The following is a 14,269-nucleotide window of genomic DNA, read 5'->3' on the forward strand; positions in this document are numbered from 1 at the left end:
CTAAGCTAATCTAAATTAACAATGACAGACAAATAGCATACAAAACATATGCTACAATATGCCCCCAGTTTAATATTTCATCAAAAAGATGGTACGCAACACTGTCAGCACTGCTGCTCCCATAGTGCAAAACTCACTGTAGACACAAAATGCTGGAGTAACTCAGCGCATCAGGCAGCATCTCTGGTGAAAAGGAATAAGTGATGTTGCGGATCGGGACCCTTCATCAGTCTCACTGTGACTGTTGTATTTGTAGTGTTGAATTGGATTGCAAGATCGGGACTTTTGGGGCTCAAATCAACAAGATTCCACTGCAAAAAAATCCCACACCTAATGACGACTTTACAAATGAGTATTTGCCACACATCCCTGCTGATGTGTGGCAAAGCAAAGATTCCATCTACCAATCTGCACTGCAAGCAAAATCAAATTCTCCATTCAAAGGAACCCGAACATCCAATCCCACGCAAACTAATCTGCAGTCTCAAAAGCCGCTCCGTTGGAGATGGAATCGTTTATCAGTCGCTGCGTGCCACTCTCATGTTCATTCAATTAAAAGGAAATGGCACCTTGATCGTCTCCCCATTTGAACCACAGATGGCAGCTCAGATTACCACAACGCCGCCCCCGCCCACCCATGCAAATATTCCAGCAGCACACACAAGGTTATAACTAGGGGCAGAAACTCCAGTCAACTGGCCTCTACCCTTTACATGGGTGAAGTCATCTATTGCTGTCACTATCCCATCAGAAACTTCAAAAAGACTAGCTGTATTGGAATTCCATAAAACTGGGCATTCAGCTTTTGCAGTATATCATGCTCACCACAAGAATAGATTTTATTAAGAGGGTAATTTTATTTTATGTATATTGTTTTCTTGTTACATTTGTCTTTGTCTTTTAGTTTTCATTTGTAATGGTAAACGGGTAGTAAAATCTGGTAACTCTGCCACCTACCAGTCCTCTAGTGAATTAGATCACCAGCTTTAACTAGTTAATGGAAGCCATTGCCGGCTGACTCTGAACTTGTGGCCATTGTGGTCATTCCGCTAAGGCACACCACGTTTTAGTACAGCGTGCAGTGATCTCGAAAAGCTCCATATTTAAGAGAGTTTACTTGGCTTTTAAGGATCGTCAACAAGGCAAAAGCAATGGTGTAATTTTATACTTAAGTAAACAAAATAACCTTAATCACATCTTCTCTGTTCTGAATCAATAATTAATCTGATGCACATTTCAAAAACCAACAAGTCCTGGTTCAGAGATTACAGTCTTTTCTCAATCAAATCAGTTTGCTTTGAATTGTAATCCTCTGCATTCATTGAACCACAATACTGTCATGAAACTAGATTAGCAACTAGAAAAAAGTTAGAATTAACCAGGATAAATAGCCTGTTGATAAGTTATTAATTAAATACACTGACTAAGACAGGAATGGCAGCATCGGCGATGTTTGCAGTGATAAAATATGGCAACTGATGGAAACCACCAACAACCACAAACCAAACTACACCACGAGGCTGAGCAGCGTTAGCGTGACTGCCTTACAGCGCCAGCGACCCGGGTTTGACCCTGACTGCGGGTGCTGTCTGTACAGAGTTTGCACATTCTCCCTGTGACTATGTGGGTTTTCTCCGGGTGATCTGGTTTCCTCCCACACTTCAAAGACAGGTTGGCAGGTTAATCGGCCCCTGTCTAATGTAAATTGTCCCTAGTGTTGGATATTGCTATTGCATGAGGTGATCGCTGGTCTGCATGCACCAAAGGATCTAGGTTGTATCTCTAAACTTTAAAAGGTAGTACCTAGCTCAGAATTGATAACCTGGAATCCAAAATGTAGCTGCTGCAATTAACTTGGGAGGATAAAATTACCTTGGACACACTGTTATGTAAAACTGCAATGCCTCCCAGATTAAGGACTGCAGAACTGGTTAATCGAGAGAAACGGGAAATTATGACTAAAGATGAGGCAAGGATAAGGATTCAGGAGTGGTGCTGGAAGATCACCAGGCCTTGTACTTATTCAACAAACAGAAAATGATCACAGCTTCAATGGGCGAGAACAGAAAACACAGGGATGGTGAGCAAACTGACCACAACAGTTGTTCAAGAAGGAACTGCAGATGCCGGAGAATCGAAGGTAGACCAAATTGCTGGAGAAACTCAGCGGGTGCGGCAGCATCTATGGAGCGAAGGAAATACGCAACGCTTCGGGCCGAAACCTTTCTTCAGACTGAACAGTTGCTGGGACCACAGGTTAAAGGAATGGAAAGGAATGGAGTATTAATAGGGGATAATATAATAAGGTTAGTAATAATGTTCCTTGCAAACCTAACAGCAAGTCCTGAAGACTGTGTTGCCTGCCCAATGTCAGGATCACAAAGATTAAAGAGCTAAATGCACCTATCTACAGTGCCCTCCATCATGTTTGGGTCAAAGACCCATCATTTATTTATTTGCCCCAGTACTCTACAATTTGAGATTTGTAATAGGAAAAAAAATCACATGTGGTTAAAGTGCACATTGTCAGATTTTAATAAAGGCCATTTTTATACATTTTGGTTTCACCGTGTAGAAATTACAGCAGTGTTTACACATAGTCCCCACATTTCAGGGCACCATAATGTTTGGGACACATGGCTTCACTGGTGTTTGCAATTGCTCCACCATGCAGGTATAAGAGAGCTCTCTGCACCTAGTCTTTACTCCAGTTTATCAACATGAGTTGTGCCAATGAAAGTCAAAGAAGCCATTATGAGACTGAGAAACAAGAATACAACTGTTAGAGACATCGGCCAAACCTCAGGCTTACCAAAATCAACTGTTTGGAACATCATTAAGAAGAAAGAGATCACTGGTGAGCTTAATAATCACAAAGGGACTGGGAGGCCAAAGAAGACCTCCACAGCTGATGACAGAAGAATTCTCTCTGTAATAAAGAAAAATCCCCAAACACCTGTCCGACAGATCAGAAACACTCTTCAGGAGTCAGGTGTGGATTTGTCAATGACCACTGTCCGCAGAAGATTTAATGAACAGAAATACAGAGGCTACACTGCAAGATGCAAACCACTAGCTAGCCGCAAAAATAGGATGGCCAGGTTAGTTTGCCAAGAAATACTTAAAAGAGCAACCACAGTTCTGGAAAAGGTTTTGTGGACAGATGAGATGAAGATTAACTTATATCAGAGTGATGGCAAGAGCAAAGTATGGAGGAGGGAAGGAACTGCCTAAGATCCAAAACATACCACCTCATCTGTGAAACACGGTGGTGGGGGTGTTATGACCTGGGCATGTATGGCTGCTGAAGGTACTGGCTCAATTATCTTCATTGATGATACAACTGCTGATGGTAGTAGCATAATGAATTCTGAAGCGTATAGACACATCCTATCTGCTCAAGTTCAAACAAATGCCTCAAAACTCATTGGCCGGTGGTTCATTCTACAGCAAGACAATGATCCCAAACATTCTGCTAAAGCATGTTTCAAAGCTACAAAATGGTCAATTCTTGAGTGGCCAAGTCAATCACCCGATTATTGTAACCTTGCAGCAAATGAGAATGTGAAAATTGTATTGTATTGGCGAGAAAAATAAGACGTCATATTTTTATGGAAAATATTGTAGATGTAATATTTTTGTGGAAAATATCCGCATGTCCAAATGCACAATTCTGATTCCCAAAAGGCTATGCTGGTATAGCAAGTACTTCAGAAAGTGACAGAATGTTATAACTTATGGCCAGGGAAATGAATACAAATGTTGGGCAGTTATACTTTAGTTATATAGGGCATCAGCGAAACCATGTTTGAGAACAGTGTGGAATGTTGTTCTCCTTATTCAACGAAACACATGAAATCACTGGAAGCGATTCAAAGGAGGTTTACCAGCCTGGTATCATGAATGGTCGGGTTTCCTACTGAGCAAAGACATGTCCTACTAGAGTCTAGAAGAAGAACAACAACCTGATTTAAAACAAACAATGACCTGAGCAGGTAAATGTAGAAAGGATGGTTCACGTTCTGGAAGAACATGGGGCTTACTGTTTAAAACGAGGTTTATGATCAAGACGACAAATATTTCTCTCAGGGGGCTGGAAATCAGAGTCATACAGCACTGAAAAAGGCCCAACTTGCCCATGCTGTTTCAAATGCCCCATCTATACTTGTCCTACATGCCTGCCCTTGGACCATATCTCTCTAAACTTACCCCTTTACATCCTATACATGTACCTGTCCGTGTATTTTAAGTGTTGTTATAATACCTGCCTCAATTACCTCCTTTGGCAGCTTGTTTCATCTACCCTGTGTGGAAAAAGCTGCCCCTCATGTTCCTACTAAATCTTTCCTCCCTCACCTTAAACTTATGTCCTCTGGTTGTTGTATCACCCTATTTACCCTATCTATTCCCCTCATTTTCATACACACCTCTATACAATCATCCCTCATCCTCTTGTGTTTCAAGGAATATTGTCTTAGCCGGACCAACCTCTCCCTGCAGCTCGGGCCCTCAAGTCCTGGCTGCATCCTCTTAAATCTTCTCTGCACTCTTTCCAACTTAACAACATCCTTCCTATAGCAGGGTGACCAACAGTGAACAGAATACTCCAAATGCGGCAACACCAGTCTTTTGAATTCTCTTCCTCAAAGGGCAATGGACTGCAGATGCTGGAATATCGAAGGTAGACAAAAGTGCTGGAGAAACTCAGCGGGTGCAGCAGCCAGCATCTATGGAGCGAAGGAAATAGGCAATGTTTCGGGCCGAAACGTTGCCTATTTCCTTCGCTCCATTGATGCTGCTGCACCCGCTGAGTTTCTCCAGCACTTTTGTCTACCTAATGTAGACAAGCAATTGCCAATAGTTAATGTATATATCAACAAATAAATATATCTTATGAGGTGCAAAATCCTGACAAGAAAATTGATCCAACCTTGGAAAAGAAGACAATTCTAGCGGGCCAGGCAGCATGCATATCTCTACTCCAGCACTTTGTGTCTATCTTTAGTTTATACCAGCAACTGCAGTTCCTTTCTACACAAGTTTAAGAGATTATTGGACTAAAGGAAAAGGATTATAATTTTGAAAGAAAAAAAAAAGAGTTTGTAGGGTGAGGGTTAAGAACATTTCACAATTAAGCAGAGGACTAACGTTGATAAGAAAAAAGGCAGAATACACATGTTGCAAGAAACGCAATGAAAGAGTAGATAGATAGATAGATAGTCAATTAAATTATTGTCAATGAAAGAGTAACGCACTTGAGAGATGTACGGAAAAGATTGGCATACAGTGGATCCCTTACGGACTGAGACACGAGAGATTGTTTCAGTGAATAAGGAAAGGCACTGAACAAATATTATGTCTGTCCTCACCGAAGACCACAAAATACCCCCTGGGAATAATGAGCAATTATGGGACTGAAGGTCTAGTGAGGAGACCTCACTATAGTGAGAGCCTCATCTATAATGGAAAGGAGAACACCCTTTTCCTTAAGAATGAGGACATCCCCGGTGACCTGGTACGGAAAACCTCATCCTGGGTGCAGACGGAGGAATTGGGAGTAGGGGGATAGAGTCTTTACAGGATGCAAGGTGGGAAAAAGTGTAGTCTGGAGAGTCAGTGGGTTTGTAATAGATGTCAGTCAATAGTCTGTCTCCTGTGATGGAGACGGTGAGATCTAGAAAAGGTAGGGAGATGTCGGAGATGGTCCAAGTGAATTTGAGTGCAGGATGGAAATCAGTCGGGGGGGGGGGGGGGGGGGGGGGGAGCTCGCTCAGTGACGAGCCAAGATCATCATTCAATGATTGATTTGAATGATGAATAACAGTGAGGGTGATAGACAGAGGAGACACGGTAAAGGTCAGAGGTGGCAAAGGGAAGGAGAGTGAAGGGAGGTGGTCCCGGTAGGAGGACAAAGGGCAGTTTAGGATATCCTCAGCTGTAATTAATAGCTGCTTCCTGAAGCAGATTTACGAATTCAGAGGAGGCAGTCCCTTCAGGTGGCGCCGCCGTGCCCTGTGCCTCTTTCCTGTCCGAATTTCCTGAGCAGTGGAACGAGCAAAACAACCTCCTGCATGGGAAATAATTCACCAAAGCGCTGCGACCAGTGATGCAGTGTTCGGTTCAAAAGCAGAAGGTTAATTTCTCTGAACAAGGCATTATGTTGCAACAAAGCTGGAATCAAAACTAAATTGATTACTGTGCTCCCGGCAAATCGACGGCAACCGTTTCAAACGGTACTGCTTTGAAAGACATTCAAAGACATGCAGGGGCGGCACGGTGGCGCAGCGGTAGAGTTGCTGCCTTACTACAGCACCACAGACCAGGGTTCGATCCTGGCGATGGGCGCTTTACTGTACGGACTTTGTACGCTCTCCCCGTGGGTTTTCTCCAGTTTCCCCCACACTCTAAAGACATGCAGGTTTGTAGGTTAATTGTCTTGGTATAATTGTAAATTGACCCCAGTGTGCGTATGGGATAGTGTTAATGTGCAGGGATCGCTGGTCGGCACGGACTCGGAGGGCCAAAGGGCCCATTTCTGTGCTGGATCTCTAAACTACATTAAACATTATCAAAATGCGCATCTTTCTTTCAATATTACCTCTTTGATGCAGCAATTCAGACACTAACGTAGGTTAAATAATATAATGTGGATCCTTGCTATCAGATTGATTGTGCTATTGGATGCAGTCAGTCACCGGTGAAGCCTCCGAACTCTGAGTGCACTTTCAATGACCCAGATGGGTCCGCCTGTGAACCGAGGCTTTGCCGCACAAGCTTCTCCTCCATGCCAACAGGAAGCAGAGGTCACACATTCTGTGCTCAGACTCTGCCACTGTCAGCACGTGTAATATGAGACGTAAATGAGCAAAACACATCTGCATGCACAGACGCAACATGCAAACAGCTGATTGAAAAACACAAAACTAGTTCTTGTTACACAAAGCTATTATGGAGCGGAGGGAGATAGATGGTCAAATTACACACGGCCCATGATTAAGTGGCAGTAAAGGATAAAGAAATGGAGTGGCTTTCTACCGTTCCTGTGTGACATGCCCAACCAGTCCTATTACAAACAGTTGAAGGAGGAATAGGCCACACGGCCCTTCATGCCTGCTCTACCTAACCATTCACCTCCTTGTTTAGGTATCAACCTTGGCCTTAAACATACCCAGAGACTCGTTGAGAAAGAATTCCAAAAATCTTTAACCGTCAGGAAAAATAAACTACCTTATTGCGGGCTGGAATGGGCGACTCTTAATCTCAATGAGTAACACCGTCACAAAACGAAATATCTTCTCCACCTGTTCCCGATGTTGGGGGAGTCCAGAACCAGGGGCCACAGTTTAAGAATAAGGAGTAAGCCATTTAGAACGGAGACGAGAAAACACTTTATCTCACAGAGAGTTGTGAGTCTGTGGAATTCTCTGCCTCAGAGGGCGGTGGAGGCAGGTTCTCTGGACGCTTTCAAGAGAAAGCCAGATTGGGCTCTTAAAAATAGCGGAGTCAGGGGATATGGGGAGAAGGCAGGAACGGGGTACTGATTGGGGATGATCAGCCATGATCACATTAAATGGCGGTGCTGGCTCGAAGGGCCGAATGGCCTACTCCTGCACCTATTGTCTATTGTCATTCATCCTATCAAGACCTTTCAGGATCTTTTGCATTTATTACCTAATGCCACCTTCAGCTTAGTTTAGTTATTAGTTTGGAGATACCGTGCAGAAACAGGCCCCTCAGCCCACCCGAATCGGCACCGACCAGCGATCCCCGCACATTAACACTATCCTACATATGTTAGAGACAATTCACACTTATACCAAGCATACAAACCCAAGCCAGTTAACCTGCAAACCTGCACGTCTTTAGAGTGTGGGAGGAAACCAAAGATCTCGGAGAAAACCCACGCAGTGACGGGGAGAAAGTACAAACTCCGTACAAACTGCACCCATAGTTGGGATCGAAAGGCAGCAATTCTACTGCCGCGCCACAGTGCCGCCTGAAAACCTAAACTGGGCACTGGTTCTTCACCCGCACTCGTTTCATGCAGACGCTTCAAAGCGAGCACCAACAGATTTGTAGACAAAAGTGCTGGAGAAACTCAGCGGGTGCGGCAGCCCCTATGGAGCGAAGGCAATAGGCAACGTTTCGTCCCGAAACGTTGCCTATTTCCTTCGCTCCATCGATGCTGCCGCACCCGCTGAGTTTCTCCAGCACTTTTGTCTGCCTTCGATTTTCCAGCATCTGCAGTTCCTTCTTGAACACCAACAGATTTGTTCCGGGGTGCCTTTTTTTGTTGTAAACCAGCATCTGCAGTTCCTCGTTTCACATGCTCAGGCACCCATAGATAAATGACGTTTGGAGACATTTCATCAAATTCTCCCTCATCCACTTAGGATCGGAAACTTAACTGAACCTGCCTCAAAAATCCCATGACAATTGTCTGCTGAGAAACCTATTACAAGAATCTCCAAAGCATTTCTATCTTTCACAACACACAAATCAAGAGTGTGATGGAGCTTTACTCGCGTCCACGGATAACACTCACAATATTCGACAAGACCGAGGATGGAGCAGCTTGTCAACTTATTTAGTTTTAGTTTTAGAGATACAGCGCGGAAACAGGCCCTTCGGCCTCACCGAGTCCGCACTGACCTGCGATCCCCGCGAGTTAACACTATCGTACACACTAGGGACAACTTTACATTTACACCAAGCCTATTAACCTACAAACCTGTATGGCCTTGGAGTGCGGGAGGAAACCGAAGATCTCGGAGAAAACCCACGCAAGTCACGGGCAGAAGGCACAAACTCCGTAGAGACGGCGCCCGTAGTCAGGACCCGCCACAGTGTTTTGCACAACCTCTCAAACCTTGAGTAACAGATACACGAGAATGCCATCACTTGCAAGTTCTCCTCCAAATCAAACACTATCATGATTTGCAAATATAATCATGGCTGCTTCGTCATCACTTGATGCAAATCCCACAACTCCCAATCCAGCAATAACAGCAATCACGAAGCTAGCTCACCGCCGTTGTTATGTTGAGATACCAGCCTGTTCTGCCAGTTTGTGAATTTTTCTGTGATTCTCCCGATCGTTTGCCTTGCCAGCATCACAAATCCATCACGTAATTGAACAGGATCTGTGTGTTGGGTCAGTGGCCCTCTGAAGCGACTCCCCATTACATAGCTTTTCTCCCTTAAGCATGCAAACTCTCAATCTTAAAGTAAATGCCCAATTGCCGTTTTACAATCCTCTACGGGTTTGATGTGCACACATTCCCAGGTAGTGCGTTTAGATGTTAACAACTCGCAATTTCAAATAATAGCTCCATGGCTCTTTTGACAATTAGTTTAAATCTGAGATTGCTAATTATGGATACATTTGCCAGAAGAAATTGTTTCTCCCGACTGGTTCCATTAAAACCTCAGGTGAGAGGTCCCTTCATAACCTGTAGGCTTGCTGCAGAAAGCACAATGTCACAAACAGTTGCAGCATGATGTAGTGACAGGTGAGAAGGCTGGATCTTACACTCACTGAAGTCCAATACATGAATCAAAAGGCACGCAGAATAAAATGGGCGGCACGGCAGTGCAGCGGTAGCGTTGCAGCCTTACAGCGCCAGAGACCCCGGTTCAATCCTGACTAGGGCTGCTGTCTGTACAGAGTTTGTGCATTCTTCCCATGACCTGCGTGGGTTTTCTCTGGGATTTCCGGGATTTCCTCCCGCTCCACAGACGTACAGGTTTAATTGGCTTGGTATAAATGTAAATTGCCCCTAGTGAGTGTAGGATAGTGTAAGTGTGCTGGGATCGCTGGTCAGAGTGGACTCGGTGGGCCAAAGGACCTGTTTAGGCGCTATGTGTCTCTGAACTAAACTAAAAACGAGGGCAACGGTAATTCTGATTCTCATAGGCAGTGAGCACAAGGAACTGATTACCGCAAGCACACATGAATGAAAGCAGACACTTGGCAGGAGCACAAAACTGCTCTGTGGTCCCAATGAAAGCTGCTGCTCTGACAAAAAGTTCTTTCTGCAACTACTGGCTCAGCCACCACTAGCCCTGACGTGATCTTCAATGTGGCAGCCCACAGCAACATCAATCAGAGAGAGAGACAGAGAGAGAGACAGAGACAGAGACAGAGGCAGAGGCAGAGACAGAGAGAGAGAGAGAGAGAGAGAGAGAGAGAGAGAGAGAGAGAGAGAGAGGCAGAGAGAGAGAGGCAGAGAGAGAGGCAGAGAGAGAGGCAGAGAGAGAGGCAGAGAGAGAGGCAGAGAGAGAGGCAGAGAGAGAGGCAGAGAGAGAGGCAGGGAGAGAGGCAGGGAGAGAGGCAGGGAGAGAGGCAGGGAGAGAGGAGGGAGAGAGGCAGGGAGAGAGACAGGGAGAGAGACAGGGACAGATGACAGAGAAGGAGCAGAGTAACAGGTAGGTGGTAGGTGTGACTAATGGCAAGATTGCAAGAGGTGACCACAGCAAGAGCAGACAGTGGCAAATGTGGACAAGCAGGCATACAATGGCAGAAGTGGATCGTAAATGAACAAGTGCAGTTGTCAATGGCAGAGAGAGTGGAGATGAGAAAAGAGAAGAGGTGGCAAGTCAACCAAGAGAAAGATAGAGGCCATTGCTTTCTCATCTACCGATACAAAATATGTTGCATCAGAAATTGATTCAAATCGAGATAAGTGCATAACTAAGATTAATTATCCATTGTAACAGAGGGTTACAGGCTTTCAGGAGTCAACTGCCCCAGGAGACTAATCATCAGTAAACTGCCATCAAGCCTCATGCAAATGAATCCATGCCCAAAACCCAATCAAGGAGATGTTAAACGAGTAAAATGGTAGCTCTTTCACCATCTGATGTGCTGCGATCAGCCTCTGTTGAAGAAGGCAGGAGGGGCGAAAGGTTTAGGGATTGTTTTCCAGTGCTTTGGATCGAATCAACTGAAAGTATAAACTTACGGTGTGATGCCCAATAGCCTTGTATTGGAGGGGGGGGTAGAGGGTGTAGACAAAAGTGCCGAAGAAACTCAGCGGGTGCAGCAGCATCTATGGAGTGAAGGAAATATTTCGGGCCGAAATCCTTCTTCAGAAATGAATAGGGTGACTAGTGTAATGGGGAATAGTGGGAGAAATGTGTGTGTACTGGGATGTGGGGGAGGTTCAGAGGAAAGTGAGGGCAAGTATTACTTGAAATTGGAAAACTTGATGCGTGTGCCATTGTGTAGTAGGGTGCACAAGCGGAATGTGAGGTGCGGCTCTTCCTTTATCGGACATCCTTTTCACCTTTAAGCTTTGCCAGTTAATCCACCAATCTGCCAATCACCACCCACTCACAACCTGTATCCAGCTGTTCTGCTCGAGATTGCAGCATCTGCAGTCACTTGGGTCTACAATGGCTACCGGTCTGGACGGAACCCCACTGACACCAGCTGATTACCTGTTCTCTGCCTCCACTCACAGTAAAATCTCTCAGCCTGCCTTGGTTTAAGTCTCCAAGACGAAGACTCCGGTGAATGTGAGCTGCCTGGATTAATCATAATCAGTCTCTGCAAAACTGGATAAAAATAGCACGATCTACTGCTTATGTGGGGAAGCTCAGATTCGCAAAAGGGATTTCCTGTGCATGGTGTGTAGTAGGACATTGAAGCTCTCCCACAGGATGTATGTTTTCTATAAAGGCAACCTCAATGATGCAGATTTTCACCGAAATCAAAGTAAAAGATTTGTCAACGAACACAAGCAACGAACGCTCAATCATAACATATTACCAGAAAAAGTCATCACGACTCTAGAAGGAAAGCGAGAGAAAGCAAAGAGAGAGAGAGAGAGAGAAAGCGGGAGCAAGTGAGAAAGAGCGAGAGAGAGAGAAAGATAGCAAGGGATAGAGGGAAAGGGAGCGCAAGAGTGAAAGAAAGCGCGAGAAAGGGAAAGTGAGAGAACAAGCATGTGAGTGAACGTGAGAGCATCATGTAATGCGAGACAACATAGCTATCAACTTCAGACATGCCATTTTTGTTAACCAATCCAACCAAATGTCATTGAAGCTGAAAACTGCAACAGTAGACCCAACCACACTAACAATAAAACATGTCAATTACCACTTCCTCAAGAAACAAGTCTCATTCAATACCTTACCAAGGATGATTTGCGAGCTCAATGCCTGAAATTCAGAATGTCAAATTTAGTGGCAGATCTTATCTTTGGCAAATGGGATTAAGAGTCCAGGGTGCTAAATTAATCCTTCAGGGTGTCCCAAACTTTCTCATGAATTACATCACATCATACCATCTTCAAATCAACACGAAAAGATTGATATCTTCTCACCTCAGGTGTGTGTGTGTCTTCAGTGCCCTTTCAACTTAACTATCCGTCTGATGAACAAATTTACCCAACTCCCTCCTCATCATCCCATCTGAGTCTGAACCCTTGGGTCAGTTAACCCCTGGGTCAGTTTTATGGAATATCTTCAGAATCCTGCAAACTTCAATGATACCTTTAGATTGTTTCTTGTGCAGGAAAGAAACCCCATGATAGTATCGTAATCTTGTATCAGTGATTCACAGATTTGTGTTTCATTTAAGTTCAAGGCCCAGTTTGTGTTTCATTTAAGTTCAAGGCCCAGACCTCATCAATTGATTCACACAATAGAAATTTTTAAAAATCTGATCGGGCTTCAATTTTGTGGAGAAAAAAAACAGCAGCAGAGAGGGAAAGGAGGACAGGAGGAGGGAGACGCAGACAGGGGGAGAAAGGGAGTGGGATCAATTCCTGCATTTCCCAGTGCAGTTTCACTCTATCCCTGAGAACATTTTCTAATAATATCCCAACTATTCACGTTGGCCTCCAGTCAGCAAAACAGCCCTCCACCATTACCTAACTCCTGCGATTAAGCCACTTTTGGATATAATTTACCACGCATATAAATCCAGGTATAATGCCAGCAGGCCTGCATGGCTGGGGAGAGGGGGAGGGAGGGGGTTAGGTGGGCTGGGACAGGGGGAGAGAGAGAGGGAGAGGTGGGCAAGAGGAAGGGAGGGGAGGTGGGCGGAGGGAGAAAGAGAGAGTGGGGGTAAGGAGAAGGAGAGGTGGAGCAGAGGAGGAGGGGGCAAAGGGAGGGGGGGGAGGTGGGCAAAGGGAGGGGGGAGGTGGGCAAAGGGAGGGGGAGGCGGGCAAAGGTGGAGGGGAGGTGGGCAAAGGGAGGGGGAGGTGGGCAAAGGGAGGGGGAGGTGGGGGAGGTGGGCAAAGAGAGGGGGAGGTGGGCAAAGGGGGAGAGAGGGGGAGGTGGGCAAAGGGCAAAGGGGAGAGAGGGGGAGGGTGGGCAAAGGGCAAAGAAGGGGGAGGTGGGCAAAGGGGAGGGGGAGGGTGGGCAAAGGGGAGGTGGGCAAAGGGAGGGGGAGGTGGGCAAAGGGAGGGGGAGGTGGGCAAAGGGAGGGGGAGGTGGGGGCAAAGGGGAAGGGGGAGTCAGACACGGGGAGGGGGGACAGGGAGGGAGGGCGGGCAAAGGGGGGGAGAGGTGGGCAAAGGAAAGAAGGGGGAGGTTGGCAAAGGGAGGGGGAGGTTGGCAAAGGGAGGGGGAGGTGGGCAAAGGAAAGAAGGGGGAGGAAGAGACAGACACGGGCAGGGGGAGGTGGGCAGAAGCAGACAGTGACAGTAAGATCGAGCTATGGACGGGTGGGGGGGGGGGGCAGGGCGAGGGAGGGGGCCCGCCCGAGGCCGAGGGCAGTGATGTGGGGGGGGGGGGGGCAGCGACCCAGGCCTGCGATCCCCGATGCCCGGCCGGGGTGAGGACCCGGCGCTCCGCACTCACCATCCGTCAGCAGGCTCGGGGGGGGACGCGCTCCATGCCGGGCCGTGGCCTGTCGCCGGGAATCCGGGGGAGAGCGCAGCAGGCAGAGGCCGAGGCCGCACCGCCAACTAGGCCAGGCCTCGCCCCCCGACTGTGTGCCCTCCTCGCCAACCAGGCCCCTCCCTCGCCTCCACCCACCGCCGCCGCGGACCAGCCCGCCCATGGGCCCGCTCCCCCCCCTCCTCCCCCGGGCAACCAGGGGCCCCTCCCCCCGAGGCCCGGCCCGGCCCGCCCCTCCGCCGGGCAACCAGCGGTCGCACATGCGCGCTGCTGCCAACAACACCAACCCAGCCCCCAGGCCTGCCCATCACCGCTGTCTCCGCCCCCCCCCCCGGCCCCGCCCACTACCCGCCGCACACGTGCACTGCTGCCACCCGCCCTGCCCATCATTCCTCGCCCCGCCCACCTGTCCCCTCCC

General features: G+C 47.1%; 1 protein-coding gene across 1 annotated transcript in view; it reads right to left on the reverse strand.

Moving 5' to 3' along the window:
- LOC129712107 (retinoic acid receptor RXR-alpha-A-like) overlaps window positions 1–13,963 on the reverse strand; it is a 72,988-nt gene extending 59,025 nt beyond the window's left edge. Inside the window, exon 1 of the mRNA XM_055660307.1 lies at window positions 13,813–13,963. The gene's annotated coding sequence lies outside the window, so the exon portion shown is untranslated. The remainder of the gene's footprint in view (window positions 1–13,812) is intronic.
- Window positions 13,964–14,269: the final 306 nt, after the last annotated feature.

The sequence above is a fragment of the Leucoraja erinacea genome, chromosome 31, assembly GCF_028641065.1.
Source record: "Leucoraja erinacea ecotype New England chromosome 31, Leri_hhj_1, whole genome shotgun sequence".
NCBI classification, from domain to species: Eukaryota; Metazoa; Chordata; class Chondrichthyes; order Rajiformes; family Rajidae; genus Leucoraja; species Leucoraja erinaceus.